Source organism: Hippocampus zosterae, chromosome 3, assembly GCF_025434085.1.
Source record: "Hippocampus zosterae strain Florida chromosome 3, ASM2543408v3, whole genome shotgun sequence".
NCBI classification, from domain to species: Eukaryota; Metazoa; Chordata; class Actinopteri; order Syngnathiformes; family Syngnathidae; genus Hippocampus; species Hippocampus zosterae.
Window position 1 is genome coordinate 25964804 of NC_067453.1, and position 16324 is coordinate 25981127.

The 16324-nt window shown below is 45.4% G+C and overlaps 1 protein-coding gene across 2 annotated transcripts in view; it reads left to right on the plus strand.

Annotated features, from left to right (window-relative positions):
- Positions 1-2944: 2944 nt before the first annotated feature.
- Positions 2945-16324, plus strand: part of si:dkey-82f1.1 (DENN domain-containing protein 2A) — a 30014-nt gene continuing 16634 nt past the window's right edge. For both annotated transcript variants that reach the window (XR_007961691.1, XM_052060770.1), the window contains exon 1: positions 2945-3326. The gene's annotated coding sequence lies outside the window, so the exon portion shown is untranslated. The remainder of the gene's footprint in view (positions 3327-16324) is intronic.

Below are 16324 nucleotides of genomic sequence, written 5' to 3' on the forward strand. Positions count from 1 at the left end.
TTTAGCCTTAAAGAGGCACCGCCATTAAATGACGTATGAAAATAAATCTTCATTTCTTAATCGTCGAATTCGTTTATACGCTATGTTATTGTTGCTCAGTCGTCGAAGACAATGTGTAATCATTAATATGAACTATGCGAACAGGCTAAAGTAAACATTTTAATCTATGTAAAATTTGAGATCGCCAATTTGGTCGACACGGCAAGTAGTGACGACACATGAAAGCCATGGATGGACTGTAGACGAGCTTTTGCACTCTAGTCTAAAGTAACCACACAAGTTTGCTTATATCAAGCTCGTGGACAGTCAACTACTTAAAAATTGCAATGATGCCAACTGTCCGACAGATAGCGACGTAATTCTCGGAACTACCTGCAGACAGTTACCGGTACTTGAAAGTCAATTAAATTCTGGAGCGCAGCTGTACACGTGGGGTTTTTTGTTTTTTTTACGTCTGCTGTTTGTAATTTGAACGTAAACTCTTTGTTTCACTCCATGTTCGTCTTGGAAGGTCCATATTACTGAAATGTTAACTTTGTAATGTTTGTATACAAATTCAGTTTGTTAGTTGGCTCTCGGGAGTGGCATCGTGTCTAGGGCGAAATGAAACACTCAAGTAAATGTGTTCTACCTCTCTCAGGAAGTGGGACCGTGACAGATGAAACGTCACCACCTCCACCGAATCATTTCTCCGTCAGTGAAGTGGAAGCTAGCTCCGGCTGAACTTCCAGTCGGAAGAACCACTTTGGCGCTCTGGGGGAATCACAATCACATCAAAGTAAAAAAGGTAAGCGGTATTAGCAGTAGCCTATTAGCAGTATCGCTGTATTAAATATAATTCTTGGTCCTTGTGGTTGGAAGAATGCTCGCCACAGACATATGGAAACAATGAATTTCTTAATTGTGTATAAGTCCTAAATTCATGGTGGTAAAAATACAATTAGCGGGAAACAGAACTCTGCGGTGGTCCAAATGTGTTTTCAAAGGACAATTACGGTCCAAGGGATTGTAGGTGTATATTGGTCATAAAAGAGCAGAGCCTTTGTAGTTCCATATGGTGTGGATATGAGTGAAAGTAGCACAACTTCCTGAGAGGATCCTCCTTTTTCCTGAGGATAATTCCCTGTGAAATGACTTTAGTCTATTAAAAGCAGTACTGTATTGCTAGGGCGCTGAAATGCCTCTTGGTCATTAAGGACAGGAAATGAAGAGGCAGGATCCACATGTTGATTGTATTGTCTCCTTTGCTTTTACAGGAGCTCTTGCAAGGAGGGATGGGAACCTGGTCCCGCCATCTTCCCAGTCATGGGTCATTCACTTGGACAGTGCACGCCTGGAATCCCAGCTGTAGGCCCGGTCTAGGACACTGCAGCACAATAAGGTGGGATAAACGCCAAACAGATGTTACGCCGTCACCCCCATCCCCTTCAACCCTTCCTTACTCTCTTTCTCTCCCTGTTCCCACAACAGCTATTTATTACATTATCAATTGGTTATGTCTTGATGATCCATTAAAAAAAAAAATAAGCGTCCATAATAAGTCAAGAATTATTTCTCAACATTCAATTAGATTTGCATTTTCCCAGGCGAATCTTGACTTTTTCTTATGAGGGGGTTTTGTGCGACGCATTCGTAACTTTCATTTTAGAATACTGAATATGTCATCACAATTTAAGCATCAGTTTTCATCCGAACATCCCGACAGTGTATAACGGTGATGTTGACAACAGGACGAAACTCAAGGTCCTACCCGTACATGATGACTCATGATGATTTACTATTTGCACAAGTTGTTTTGAGAAATGAATTCGTTGCTTTGCAAATTCTGATCTTAGAAATGCACCAAAGCGACTGAGGAAAAACTCAAAGTGTAAAAATATAGCAGAGATAGATCGGCAAGATAGTTTGAACCCACATGCTCATCCCTCAAATGCTTGTTCCTTCCAGATGTGATGCCATTCAAAAGGGAAATGAGCAGGCCCTGCAAATCTACCGGTAAGTCATGCTGAGTCGAATGCCAAAGACTACAAGTGAGTTTTGAGGAGGGTTTTGAAGATGGGCACCGAGGAGGCTTGCCGAATGTTCAGGTAGAAGATTTGCTGCCAAGACGCATTGTCGCAACAAATCAATAATCTACCACGCACAAATGTCTTTACTTTTTTTTGGTAATGTTAAATTAGCTGAGGGGCTGCCCGGTAGCCCAGTGGTTAGCACGTCGGCTTCACAGTCTAGAGGTACCGGGTTCGATTCCAGCTCCGGCCTCCCTGTGTGGAGTTTGCATGTTCTCCCCGGACCTGCGTGGGTTTTCCCCGGGTGCTCCGGTTTCCTCCCACATTCCAAAAACATGCGTGGCAGGCTGATTGAACACTCTAAATTGTCCCTAGGTGTGAGTGTGAGCGCGGATGGTTGTTCGTCTCTGTGTGCCCTGCGATTAGCTGGCAACCAATTCAGGGTGTCCCCCACCTACTGCCCGTAGACAGCTGGGATAGGCTCCAGCACCCCCCGCGACCCTCGTGAGGATCAAGCGGTACGGAAGATGAATGGATGAATAAATTAGCTGGATCAGCAAGGAATTTTTAGCCGCGCCCGCTGCAGTTCCTCACGGCACGCTCTGTTTTGTGTCCCGCCGCTCAGCATTCATCAACAATTATCATTGGTGTTGATCAGTCCGAGGAAATAACACAAACATCAGTAGGAAATAGGGAGGGCAACTTTTTGAATTGACTCCCATAGGAGGAGGTTATTTAGGAATGTAGTTGCGCCTCTTCCTGATCTCCATGCCTGCTTTTTTTTTTTTTTTGAACAGGACACTTTAGTTTCCTTGACAACCCGTCGCTCCAATCCGCTGTCCAGCTGCAGATTAGTTCAGCAGTGGGGGGTTTTTGGTTTTGGTGGGAGGAGTTGAGGAGTAGGTGGGTGATGATGGAAAATAGAGAGAGAGGGAGAAGAGGGGGTGGCCTGAGGAACGCAGCACTGGGAAAACTTTTGAGGAGCAGTGAGAGAGGAGAAGAGATAGGGAGAGAGAGGGAGGCATCACCACTGAGAGAAATGGGAGACAAAGTGGAAGGAAAATAAAAAAAGCCGTCAACAACTGAGGCCGCACTCCGCTCGGACGGACGGAGGGATTTTCCTGACTGTTTGTGTCTTTTTCATCAACCCCCGGCGGGACAGGCTTTTGGAATGCCTGCCGAGAGACGCCGGGGACAGCGGCAGACGGAGTGAGGAGAGCCATGCAAGACGTGGATGATGCCCTCTGCCGGGTCAGCTCACGCAAAATGAGGGACTACCACGGGAGCGCTTCATCGGGGCTCGGCCAGCTCGGAAAGGTAAGGGGACTCGTTTTCTCGATTTCTTTTCTGAGCCTCTTGTGAGATGAATGAAAATATGACCCCAGTAAGAATAACATGGATGGGACGCTCAGATTTTGGATTTGATTATTTAAAGAGGGATTGCTTCATCCTCACTCAGGCAACTTGTGACACCCCCCTCCCTCTCCCCCCCCCGCACCCCTCCATCCCATCCTCTCAATGGTTGTCCACTCACTTTAAATGAAAACATTCGGATAAAAGTTAGAGCGCATGCTGAAGCCATCACAAATTGGCAGGTTAAAGGAAGGGGGAGGGGGGGGGGGGAACTGTGTGTGAGGGGTGGGTGTGGGGTAGCGGGGATGAGCATTCTTCACAGTGAACAAAAGCCGCTTCAAGTGGGGCCCCCGCGCCTGCTTTATTGCGAGGAGGCACAGGCGGGCGTGGAGACCGCTGGCAGGGAGCGCGCGGGAGTTGGCGCTTCAGGTGATTCGACTTGCGGAGAGTCACTATGGCGGGGAAATTGTGGTCAAAGATTCATCAACGTCATGTCTCAAGAATATCGTTAATTGAGCGGTTATTGATTAAAGCAAATGCGATTGTTGAATGTGGATGTAAAACTCTTCATTTTACTGTTTTAATTCTACCGCCTTTGTTTTATGTAACAGTTTAACTACCATAAAAGTTGCCCACTGTTATTAATGAAGTAAAATGGATCGATCTTGGATCGACACGTGATGGAGAATTTATGCGAGGTTATAGAACAGTGTCCCCTGCCCTCCTGCGCCAGGGGAGAAAAAAATATTTCACACGTCACAAATGCTCTCTTGCGATTTTTTTTAATATCATCTATGAATAACAACTGTTACAAGTTCATTGACGGTGTGGTTGTTTGTCTCTGTGTGCCCTCGCGACCAGTTCAGGGTGTATGTAGCCCAAAAGTCAGCTACGACCACCCTGTCCAAAATAAAGCTGTGTCAAAAATGACATGACAAATTTGCTGAATAAACTTGATTAACATTGTTCTTACTCCCTGCACATACTCTAACAGTGGGAGCCCCTGCCACCTACTGGAGTGGATGTGCAATTACACTTAATTCTAATTTTTTAAAAAAAGCATGTTCCTTGGGTCAAAACCCTGACCCCCTCACCCCCACTGGCATCACATTTCACCCTTCCAGAGCTTGACGAGGACTGCTGTAAAGCAGTACCTACTTATACAGTATTGCCAGAATTATTTTTATGTTTATTTTTTTTAATCCGCAAAAATATTTTACCAGACTATTTCATTTGCACTCTGAAATGTTGGTGTCATAATTTCACAAAAGTGCCGACACTATGGTTCTGACTCCAACAATAACGAATGAACAGTGTCGCTAATGCGAGGCAGTTACTGGTCCATGTTCTATTACCAACACGGAAGTCACAATTTTCAGTTGACAACAGACAACACAATTTGTTCAAATCAAGGCCTTTAAAAAAAAAGTCTCCTGCCCGGCCAATATTTGAGCAAATCACACATATGGAAAAAAGTCCTACTCATGAGTGATGAAGCGCTGTGACTCACGCCAAAATCATTTTGTGACAACATCTGGCTGCCACTACACAGGAAGTGATACACTTTTAGCGTGTAGGTCTTTGTTCAGCATCTGTGGTCCACATCGGGCTCACGTGACTTCATCGCTGAATGGACACAAAACCTGCTTCAATGAACCGCTATACAAAGTAATGTTACCCATATGTACTTTGTTTTTTTCTTTCTAAACGCTGCATGTAGAAAATGCGGTTTCCTTTCGACTAGCAAAAAATGTGGCACTCATTTTTTGTTTCATTTGATATTTTAACTCTTGATATTCATCAATGAATCAGCATATTAACGATCACTGCCAAGATCGGATTATTGAACAGTGATTACATGCTAGCAAGTAGTGTTTTACTCCAGTGCCATAGGTGGCAGGAATCACACGTTTTAAAGTGGTCCCGCATGGCGACCTTGTTTTTCACCACTGCTCCATCTGTGGGTCACCCGCCCCACATGGGTCCCAATACGAGCAAACATTAACATGTCATCAAAACCTTCTTGTCAAAGACAGCAATGGCACAAAACAATTCAAGTGAATGACATCCTCATCATCTACATTTGCAAGTAGCATTTCATGCTAAATGGAGACCGTCAGGATTCACACATCAGCCAGTAACACGGACAAATATTCAACTGTGTTTTTCTTTTGTGCTTCCTTTTGGATCTTGTATTTTGATGGACAAACCATGCCTGCTTGAATATGATCAACATCGAAACAGCTGTGCATCTCACGGCATTTCCTAAGAGCGTTAAGGGATGTTGCGTTCCCTGTTAGCTAGCGATTCGGTTTGTCTGCTATGTCATAAGTGCTGACCCAGACCAATTTGTTATCACTCAGCCAACATAATCCATTTCTTTGGCCGATTATGATTATTATTTTTGTGTGTGTGTGTGATTTTTAGCTCCCGCGAACGGGAGCGGGACATTTGATTTACTCCTCCAATGTGTCATCATCGAAGGAACTGTTTGATTTAAGGACGCATGGTTGTACTCCCTATCGAATGCGAGTCGCATGCCAAACGAAAGAGTGGCTTTTGCCGCACGCCAGTGTGTGCGCTCACTTTAGGTTGAACGTTTACTGTGGAGAGATGGTTTACAGAGGTGGCGATAAAGAGCCTAGGGGCCTGTCTGTCTGCCCGTCTGCGGGATTGTAATGAACGGGGCTACAATCTGGTCACGGCTGGCTGAAGTGGAGCCATTGTGTGTAAGAAGTGCGTCTGTTGTTTACACTCCAGCCAGCGGCACTGCCTGACTGTCTGCAGTGTTTACAAATTGTTGCCTGTCCCTTGCAATGTCCGTTCATGGCCTTCCTTGCGCTTTTTCACTCTCAGTGAGCCAAGATTTTGAACTTCTACTCTGTGTGCGTGCAAGAGAAAGAAAATAATGCCAGATGTTTACCCACGTGACGAGCAAGTGAATCATCTTTTTTGGGGGGAGTGGGGGGATAAATTGATTTTGTAGATGAGGATGATGTCACAGGACTCCACAGTCAACCAGAAATCTATCGAGCGGTCTTATTGTTGTCATGTAAAACATTAAGCTTATGATTTGTGGTGCAAAATGACACAATGTGGACAAACGCTTGAGAACACAAATGGGTATATGCACAACCAACTTCCGTATTCGTCAAAACTTCCTTTTGCCATGGGTAAATTGCAGGGCAACGGGACAATGTGCCGATAGAAACTTTTTGTTTTTCACAAGATTTCTTAATGAGATAGCAAAGATAAATACTAGCATGCCAAAGCATTTGCATTGCTTTTTAGCATTAAGCTAAGCAAAGGCCATGTTTTTTTTTTCACAAAAAATAAATCTCTTTGTTTTATGTTTACTTTGACTGTACACTTTAACTGGGAGTGGCATTAAACATCTAGCCTCATGTTTTTGCCATTCTGTTGCTTATTTTTAGGTGAGTTGATTTTAATTCACTGCCATCATACAGTGCTCATATCTTGTGTTTTGGCTTATATAAACAAAAAAAAAATCATCAGAATGTTGGCTTGTATCTTGTAAAACTCACGAGTTGGGTCACTTGTATCTCAAGGCACCACTGTCTTTGGTCAAAATTGATGTATTAACCCTCAACTTTATGGAACTCATTTGGGAAAGGCCCTTTTTTCTTCCAAAGTGCAAAGTCCATCAAGTCTTGCGTTGATAAATTTGATGCGGAAGAACCTCAGAGAGCCCTGACTTCAACACCATGAAACATTGCTAGGCTCCAAAGTTGGGCCAGACTCCATTTGATTCCATTTACAACATTGGACTGTCCAGGTGTCCCACGACTTTATCTGTATGTGTTTATGAGTGGGCGCAACCTGTTTGTTTCTCTCTTCATTTCCGATCAAAAACAAAGACAGAATTGCCGGAGGAGGTTCCGACCCCGGGCACCCTTTCCTTCCCCGACAGGAACTGCTCTTTGACAGCCACTCAGCGGGGCGGCCCTCCAGCCCGTGTGCTAGGCTGTGCTGTTGTTGCCATGGTGACACTCTGAAAAGAACGTGTCCTGCGGTGACGGCGAAAGAATTCTTTTTCCTGAGCAGATTTTGTGTGTGGTGGTGGGGGGGGGGGGGGTGGTATTGTCTCTCTGTCATATTGGCGGATGGTCATGATCAAAAACACCCCATACCCCTTACCCCACACATCCCCTGTACTCACACATGTGCGGATAATGGACAACATATGAACACACACAGCATTGTTTGAGCCCGGCCAACGCAGATGAATTGATATAAACATGCTCGTGGAGGTGCTCATCAAGTTAATAGAAAACATTCATTTTCTCAGCAGATTCACTTTTATTTGGTACTTTCCGATCTGATTTTCAACTATAAGACATAACGGAAATTCAAGCCAGCTCAACTCAATACCGGTCCCAAGCATGCTTAATCGGGAGCGTTGGAGCCAGTATGGGACATCTACCCGCTCATAAGAGCAACTTCAGAATTTCCAAACCGTAAATAAGGAAAAAGTTGGGAAGTTGTTAACCATATAAACCAGGGGTGTCAAACTCATTTTTGTCGCGGGCCACATTTTTGTTACCCTTTTCCTTGCAGCGCTGTTATGACTGAAACCATATTAAGAAGTCAAGAATGAATGTTCATTCACCTATTGTTTAAGTTACTGTAAAGAACGAAAATGCTTGCATGAGCCCTCTTATTTATTACAAATGAGAATTTAAAATTTTGGTAGCGATTTTAGCAAGCATCATGAAAGTTGCCATCTTTGATTTGCTTTCTCAGGCCACATAAGATGATGTGGCGGGCCAGATCTGGCCCACGGGCCTTGAGTTTGACACCTATGATATATTCATTCATTCATTAATTTTCCGATCAGCTTTATCCTCACAAGGGTCGCGGGGGTTGGTGGAGCCTATTCCAGCTGTCTTCGGGCAGTAGGCGGGGGGACACCCCGAACCGGTTGCCAACCAATTATAGAACCTCAGGGCTGTGCAATGTTTGGTGCTTCCACCGTTACATTCTGATGTGGGTCAGTACAATGCTTGCATGGAGATGCAAAAGCAACGTCACTTACTGTTGGTCGGCAGGAATTTCGGTCTAGTGTGCCAGAAACATCACACACACACACATACACACACAGCCACTTAAAACACCCGTTGAGTTTTTGCACCGTGTGACCCAAGTGTGGCGGCAAACACACTCCATTAAACACTTGTATGCAACTTGGAGGAGAGAAATAGGCTCGCGATCGTACTTTTTAACCTTCATTGAGCAGCCCGGTCCTGGTTGTGGAGAAGAGGGCTGCCATCTGTAAAGGAATGTGGCCATTTGGGTTCAAAGTGGACCTCAAAAGTGGCCACCCAGCTCTTTGATTTAGTCCCGGTTTTTCCATATTGTGGATGAGCATTCCAAGCAAAATTGGAGGTTCACGCACGCTTTGCTCGTTTGGCCTTTGCAGAGTGCGCCCGCCGCAATGTTTGATATGGAAATGCCGTTGAGTCGTTTAAGTAGTTCCAGACATACTTTTCGAGGAGCCACTGCTTAGAATCAGTTGCTTGAGTCGGCCGTTATGAATAGAGACTAGAACAGTGGTTCTTAACCTGGGTTCGGTGAATCGGTCTCGGGGGGGGTTTGACGGAGTCTCTGCCATGGAGGTCAAGACACGCCCGACTCAACATGTCATTTCGTTATGACACGACCGCTTGGCCATCACTGGCTGGTTCATCTTGTGCACAATTAAAAATACTTTGTAATTATACTAATTGTGTTTAAATTGCTTCTCTTTTTAATAAATGCATTTTTTAAATGAAAACAAAAAACATACCTCGGCACTAATGAAGGGTTCAGGTAATGTGCATATGAACCGTTTGGGTTTGGTACCTCTAACAAGGTTAATAAGAACCGCTGGACAAAATGACAGTCAGTGGAGGACAAAACATGGCGGGATGGATGGATGGATGACTTGGGCCGGACCGTTTTTTTGATTCGCAGGCGTCAAATGTCAGAAAGTATTATTGAATAATGTTGGGTTACAACAAAAGTAAAATCTGGAAAAAAAGTGGCTTCTGGATTAGAGTTTGGGGGGGTTAAGGTTGGGAAGAGAACTGGAAAAACAACTGGGTTAAGATCAAGATAAGAACTGCACATAGTTGGGGTTTTGACTTGACTTCTGGTTCGAAAGAATGTGGGTTAGGGGTAATAAAACGTAAATGTGAAATATCCTTAGTATGTGAATGCTTTGACGTGACATCAAGTCACCCCCCAAAAAACAAAACAAAGCAAACATAAAAATGCTTCCAAGTGGACTGCAGTACCCTGCTCATGATTTCCTTCCTCTTGCTGATTTATAGCTATGCATCCATTTTCTATAATTGCCAATCCTGTTCAGAATCACAGAGGAGTTGAGGTTTTCGTAACGTCAGTGCCGTTCGGTACTCTTTGTCCTTCCGTTCCCTGCAAAGATGGCGTTAACCTTTTAGCTTGGACTTATTCCGTTTTGGCAGAGGTCTGACATTGTGGTGGTTCTTTTTTTTTTTGCGGCGGGGGTAGAATCTTCAGGAAGGTTACGGTAATTCCTGCAGCGCTCAAGAGAAAAAAAAAGAAAATTAAAATTTAATATGGCAGTTATTTTGCAGTTAATCCGTAAATCGGACAAAGAGAGTTTCTGATGTCCATCCCTTGATTCCAAAGTGAATTAAAAAAAAAACAAAAAAAATGAATTTAAATTGGCAGTGAGGAAAATGCCCAAACATTTTGATTATGATTCAGGTACTGGTTTGTTCCGTAACATGTCGAAAAAAATTGTCTTTGTGAGCAAAACTGTTGAGCATTTTTCTTCCTCCCCAAAGTAAAAGTGGATGTCTTATTTGGATGAAACACAAAGACAATCGCTCAGCTTTTATGGAAGACAAAAAAAAAAAAATTCAGAGCATTTTCTCCGGGTGCTCCGGTTTCCTCCCACATTCCAAAAACATGCGTGGCAGGCTGATTGAACACTCTAAATTGTCCCTAGGTGTGAGTGTGAGTGCGAATGGTTGTTCGTTTCTGTGTGCCCTGCGATTGGCTGGCAACCGATCCAGGGTGTCCCCCGCCTACTGCCCGAAGACGGCTGGGATAGGCTCCAGCACCCTCCGCGACCCTAGTGAGGATCAAGCGCATTGGAAAATGAATGAATGAGTGAATATATCATGGTGTCAAACTCAAAGACCGTGGGTCAGATCTGGCCCGCCACATCATCTTATGTGGCCTGAGAAAGCAAATCAAAGATGGCAACTTTCATGATGCTTGCTAAAGATGAATGAATGAATGAACTTGCGCAATATCTTGAAACGATAAAAATAGCTCTGTATTCATTTTGATGCTCGACTCAACGTTGATGAATCGATTCATTGTTTCACCTCAGCAGAAATTAGTTGGTGCGTGAGTAACATGAAAAAAATAGTCAACGGTTTATTGTTTTTTCTTTTTTTTTTCATTTGTTTTTCTTCCAGTACAATAATGCAAGCTCGATTTGAAGTCGTCACTTGATAGTGAATGTCGAAAAAAACCCGCGATGCGTCTACTCGGGATTCACAGTTGCAAACCGCGGCATTCCCAGTGAAACCCAGAGGCACGCTCGCCGTGCACTTAACACCCTTCTCCATTTGTCTCAGTCCATTTTCTTGGCTCGGGCCCGCAGATTCAGGTCACCGATTGTGTGGAGGTCAAAACCGTCTCCTCCGACTCTGGCGTTTACACTCCGGAAGTGCACTTTCCCAAGCTCTCGCCTCATCGAGCTCCCATGAGATGCCGGGTGGGAATGACAAAAATCCCTGTTTGGGCTTAGGCATGAGCAGCAGTGGGACGGTGAGGGAGCTCTGGTGGGAATTTGCAACAAGGAAGTTGTTAGCGAGACAAGCGGAGGGATACGGGAAGTTAGATGGAGACGAGTTTGGCTTTGCAGCTCAGTTACAGAGAGACTGTGGCTTGGAGGAGAAATTTGAGCTGGAGCCCAGAGGATAATAATGTTAGCAAGCAGCCAGGTTGTCGGAGAAAGAAAAAAAAAGCCAACATTCACTGTTGCTGTGGAGACAAAGTTTGACCATTTCTCCAGCCGAAATTCCAAAGTGTCAATTTAATGTAACGGATGGCTTGATGCGCTGCGTTGCTGTGGTTCCAGAGAAATGCAACTGGCGGTAACTTTCCCCGCAGAGGTAGTTGGACGTGTTACGAGGGTCATCAAAAGAATCTCTACATACCTAATACTCAAAGCTTACCAATTAACATTGATCACCCCCTGCTGAGCAGAGATGCTGCTTGCCAGGGAGAGTTCTTTTGATCCCCCGTCAATGGGCCCGCTAACGCCTGAAACATGCAGGGAGCTAAAGAAGCGTTATAGCCACAGACCATCATCCAGCAATTACTTCTTTTTGAACCCTGCGTACGTCTCAAGACGCGAGTTGTTTCATCCGACAGCCGAAGAGCAGCTTAGAGGAGGGCCCGACAAAACGCTGGCCCCTAGTTTGTGGAGCCGGTCGGATAATTGGGAGCAGACCGGGGATGATTTCAGGCCTCAGCCGATGGGATCTGTTCTGACAGTCGGGAGGAGGAGCCGCCTCCCCCTTCGACGAGGGGAGGTAATGTGATCTCTCAAGATGGAGAGCATGAAGAGATTTGTGTGTTCTGCCTTATGAATTTGTCCTCCTCCTCCTCCTCGAACTCTCTTTGCATCCTCAACGGGTTCTGGTTTGAATGATGTTCCTGGTCTTGAAATAAGCATTTTTGTATTTGGTGAAGCACTTGTCATTGTGTGTTTTTCCCATTTTGCTGTCTGTGCTTATCTTCTCAAAGGACATAATTAGCCAGCGAGCTGCACCAATTGCACTCAGTGGACATTGGGATAGAAGTGCAGAACTCGGAACATGAGACGAAGCCATTAAAGTTACAATGACAAGAGAACCATTTGTGACGTCTGACAGGTGCAAAAGCTATTCGGGAGATTTTTCATGCGTTTCCCTTTTTTTTTTTAACCTTGTGGTAAACAGTGTGTATCAATTAGATGTTTGCAACAGCTTTAAAAAACAACAACACACATTTTCAACAACATTTGACTTTGTTTCCTCTCTTGGTAGCTTGAACTTCCGTTTCCTGTAAGACATCAAACATTTTGTTTGGTGGTTTAAAGACAAACAAGAAAATAGCCATTCATTATGCGGCGATCAAGTTGCATCGGTTGAATCGAAGGCTCTGAAGTCTAATTTTGTGTTTGTTTCTGCCTTCGCCGAGGTGATTATTTCGCCACTTCTTCAAAATCCCACTGGAATTGGCAGACGCAATCATGAAAAGCACCATGTTGTATATCTTCAATTCTGTCCTTTTTTTAAATTTAATTTAATTTTATTTTATTTTATAAATGGCAACCAAGCTTCAGCGTTCTTTGACGGCCATCCTTTTCTTATCGCGGGGCCGCCTGACGATGGCGAGTGCACAGTACAGTGGGACACAAAGTCTATTAATGGGGCCTTGGCCTGCAGTGTGCATCAATGGATGCAGTGACCAGTGCATGTCCCTATTCCAGCCTCAGAGTTTGGATCACGGCCGAAGCCCCTTTGCTATGAAATCAGCTTGGGAAAGCTGCAGCCCCCCCCCCTCCCCCTTCCCACGAGCAGGACAGAGAGCGTAAAAGAGTGAAGGAGGCTGCTGAGCCCAGATAAAATTCCATTGTTTATTTGCCTGACTCCCTCCTCCCCCTTCTATACGTTCCTTCCTTTCCCGGCAAGCCTTGCCTCGCTCCTTCTTCAGGAAGCTGCAGCAAAGCGCTGTGCAAGAAAGACTGCAGAAGCAGACAGTTGGGCAAACATTCAGATTTATATTTAATTGATAGCAGGCAAGGATCTGCCCCATGACAAAAAGACCTGTGCGGGTGCAGAAAGAAAGTCAAGAAAATAAACATTTTCCCCATTTACATGATATGAATCCAATTATGGCACTCCGTGTTGTGCCCCCCCCCCCCCCCCCGTGCAAGTCTGCAGCCTGACCGAGAGCGCTGAAAATGCAACCGCCGACTTTTGTCCTTTTTAGGCATGTAGAAGGCAGAGACAAGAGCACAACCGTGCAGTTCGCAGGCGGGCGGGGGGTGGAAGCGCAGGACGATGAAGTCACGTTTCGCTGTTTCTGCAAGAAGGCTGGATGGTGTGATGGAGCTTTTGCATCCTTATTTGAAGCAGCTGTTGGAAAGAAAGGCCAATCGCCGGCAACAACCCGGAAGCCTGATCAAGCCGGCGACGAAGCACATTTGCGGGACGGCGAGAGCTCCTCGAACAGCCGAACCGTGTCACGTTATCACCAAACGTGCAGATGGGACATTCGTCAGAAAGTTCAAATCCATGACACGCCAGACCGACTTGAGTGCGCGCACGCGAGCATCGCATTTGGCACATTGGCACGAGTCGGCTCTTGTCCGCCCTTTTGTCAGCAGCTTTTACAGCCAATGGAGCATGCGGAATCTTTCAGGCAAAGTCATCGCTCTCTCAGGTGATCGCTCGGTGAGCGTCAGTGAAGTGAAGCGGCGCAGAGCAGGCCAAAGAGCGCGCGGAGACGTTCTCCTTTTCATTTCTCGACCTAATCTCATGTCATCATTCGCGTTTGTCAGATAGCTCGAAAGATGATGGATGTGGGGGGGGGACAGTGTAGGTTATCCATCCATCCATCCATCCATCCATCCATCCATTTTCTGAACCGCTTAATCCTCACCAGGGTCGCGGGGGTGCTGGAGCCTATCCCAGTCGTCTTCGGGCAGTAGGCGGGGGACACCCTGAATCAGTTGCCAGCCAATCGCAGGGCACACAGAAACGAACAACCATCCGCGCTCACACTCTCACCTAGGGACAATTTAGAGCGTCCAATCAGCCTGCCACGCATGTTTTTTGGAATGTGGGAGGAAACCGGAGCACCCGGAGAAAACCCACGCAGGCCCGGGGAGAACATGCAAACTCCACACAGGGAGGCCGGAGCTGGAATCGAACCTGGTACCTCTGCACTGTGAAGCCGACGTGCTAACCACTGGACTACCGGGCCGCCCAGTGTAGGTTATGTTTAGCTTTTTTTTTGTTGTTGTTCTGACGGGGTACGATTCAGCTATGTGTCATGGCAGTGTTAAGAATTGTTTGTGTGTGTGTGTGGGGGGGGGGTGCATGAAATCGGATATCCTTAGATTGGCATCAGGTCGCTTTCAAACGCGAATGAAAATCCGATATGCCACTGCAGCGTAAACGGAAAGATTGGCGCTTACCGCATCAACGTGAGCCTGAATTCATTGTAATCCTCAGACGGGTGACGTGTCCGCTCCCGCATCTGCCCCAACATCACAAATAAACACTTGAAAGAAAACACAGGCAAAGACACGGACATGGTTGTGCGATGCCTCAGAAGTGCAGACTGACTTTCGCTGGCCAGCAAAGTAATTTCAAGATTAGATGAATTGAACCAATTGCTGTTATTGGTCTCTTATGACTTGAAAGTTACTCTGAAAAAAAAGGACGTCAGCATAACTTTGCCGCCCATTTTCCACACTGAAACACTTGAAGGAGCTCTAATCTTGGCCGCCAGTTGCACCTCACAGGTCTTTTGGGTTGCAGTTTCCTGTTAAGTTTTTTTTTTTTTGCGCTTCCCAAACCTCTGTGCATTGTTTTGGCGGCCATCTTTCTGCAGGGGTGAGGCGGGGAGGATCACCATTGGGGCAAATAGCCACAGGAAACAGGGCATTCGCGGCCGTTTTCCATGAGCAACCCAAAGCTGTAAAACTGGCCAATCGAATACATCTGGAGGCACTCCGTAACGGGTTTGAGCAAGTCCCGGGAAACACGGCGCGCAGCGTGAATGAGTCAAGTCTGAAACATGTTCAAACTTGATTGTGTTTATACTGAAGTGCATTACAAATAAATACCTTTTAAGGCTTGAATCTATTGGAAGCTGCTTTCTTTGAGTGCTTTGGGCTCAGGACAGACTGGAAGAGGAGTGGACTGTTTTTGTAGTGCAACACTATACTTGTGTTACTCTTTACAATATCCATTTTCCTCTTCAGTTTTGACACCCTTCTCTCCGATTGTCAGTTTCTTCCATTCCAAACAAAACCCTTCCAGGCTCTTTCTATGTTATTTCGAGCTCGATACCCCTCCCCCACTCGTGTGTCCCAGTACAGTATTTACGTGATTGATGTGATTGAAGACAGAGAAGGGGGAGTAAATATCAGTTCATGCGTGTTTTCCTTCAAACAGGTGACCTCTGCCCAGTTTACATCTGAAAATAATTTGGGCCTGCAGGCCAGCCAATGGGTGGCTGACGCAAACCCATGTCCTGGTCGGGTGATGTGCGCGTGGGGGTGGGGGGGCTTTGACGACGCAGTAAAGAGGTTCCAGTTGAGCCGCTAAAGACGGGCCCAGTTGTGTCTCTATCTCTCAAAACATTTTCCAACGCTATCACCGGCCGGGCCAATCGGAACTGCAGTTTATGGACTACTTGACTCCATTCCGATGACATCAAGAATGTGCTGTCTTCAATCTTTTTTTGTCAAAACAAAGTAGACTGCGATTTATCCAGCGTTGTGATCCATTTGATAGAAAAATGATATCATTCATTAGGTGCGTGTTCACCAGTCAAGTGGACCAAAACCACTTTTCGGGGTTTGGTCTGTTTACAAATAAAAGTGTGAACGCTGCATGGATCAAAAACACAAAGCAGTCTGAACCCTTTGATGCACCCTGGAATCCAGGGATGTCAAACTCGTTTTTGTCGCGGGCCACATTGTAGTTCCGGTTACCCTCGGGAGGGCCGTTACGAAGTTTGAAAAAAAAAAACCATAAATGTTTAATCCCCTCCACATATAACATACACAGCGCACAACAAATGAATGAATAACTAGGCTTAAAATCAGAAGTCAAGAATAATAATGACTGTTATTGTGGATTACATATGACAATTTGAAATTTTGGTTCAGACCTTCG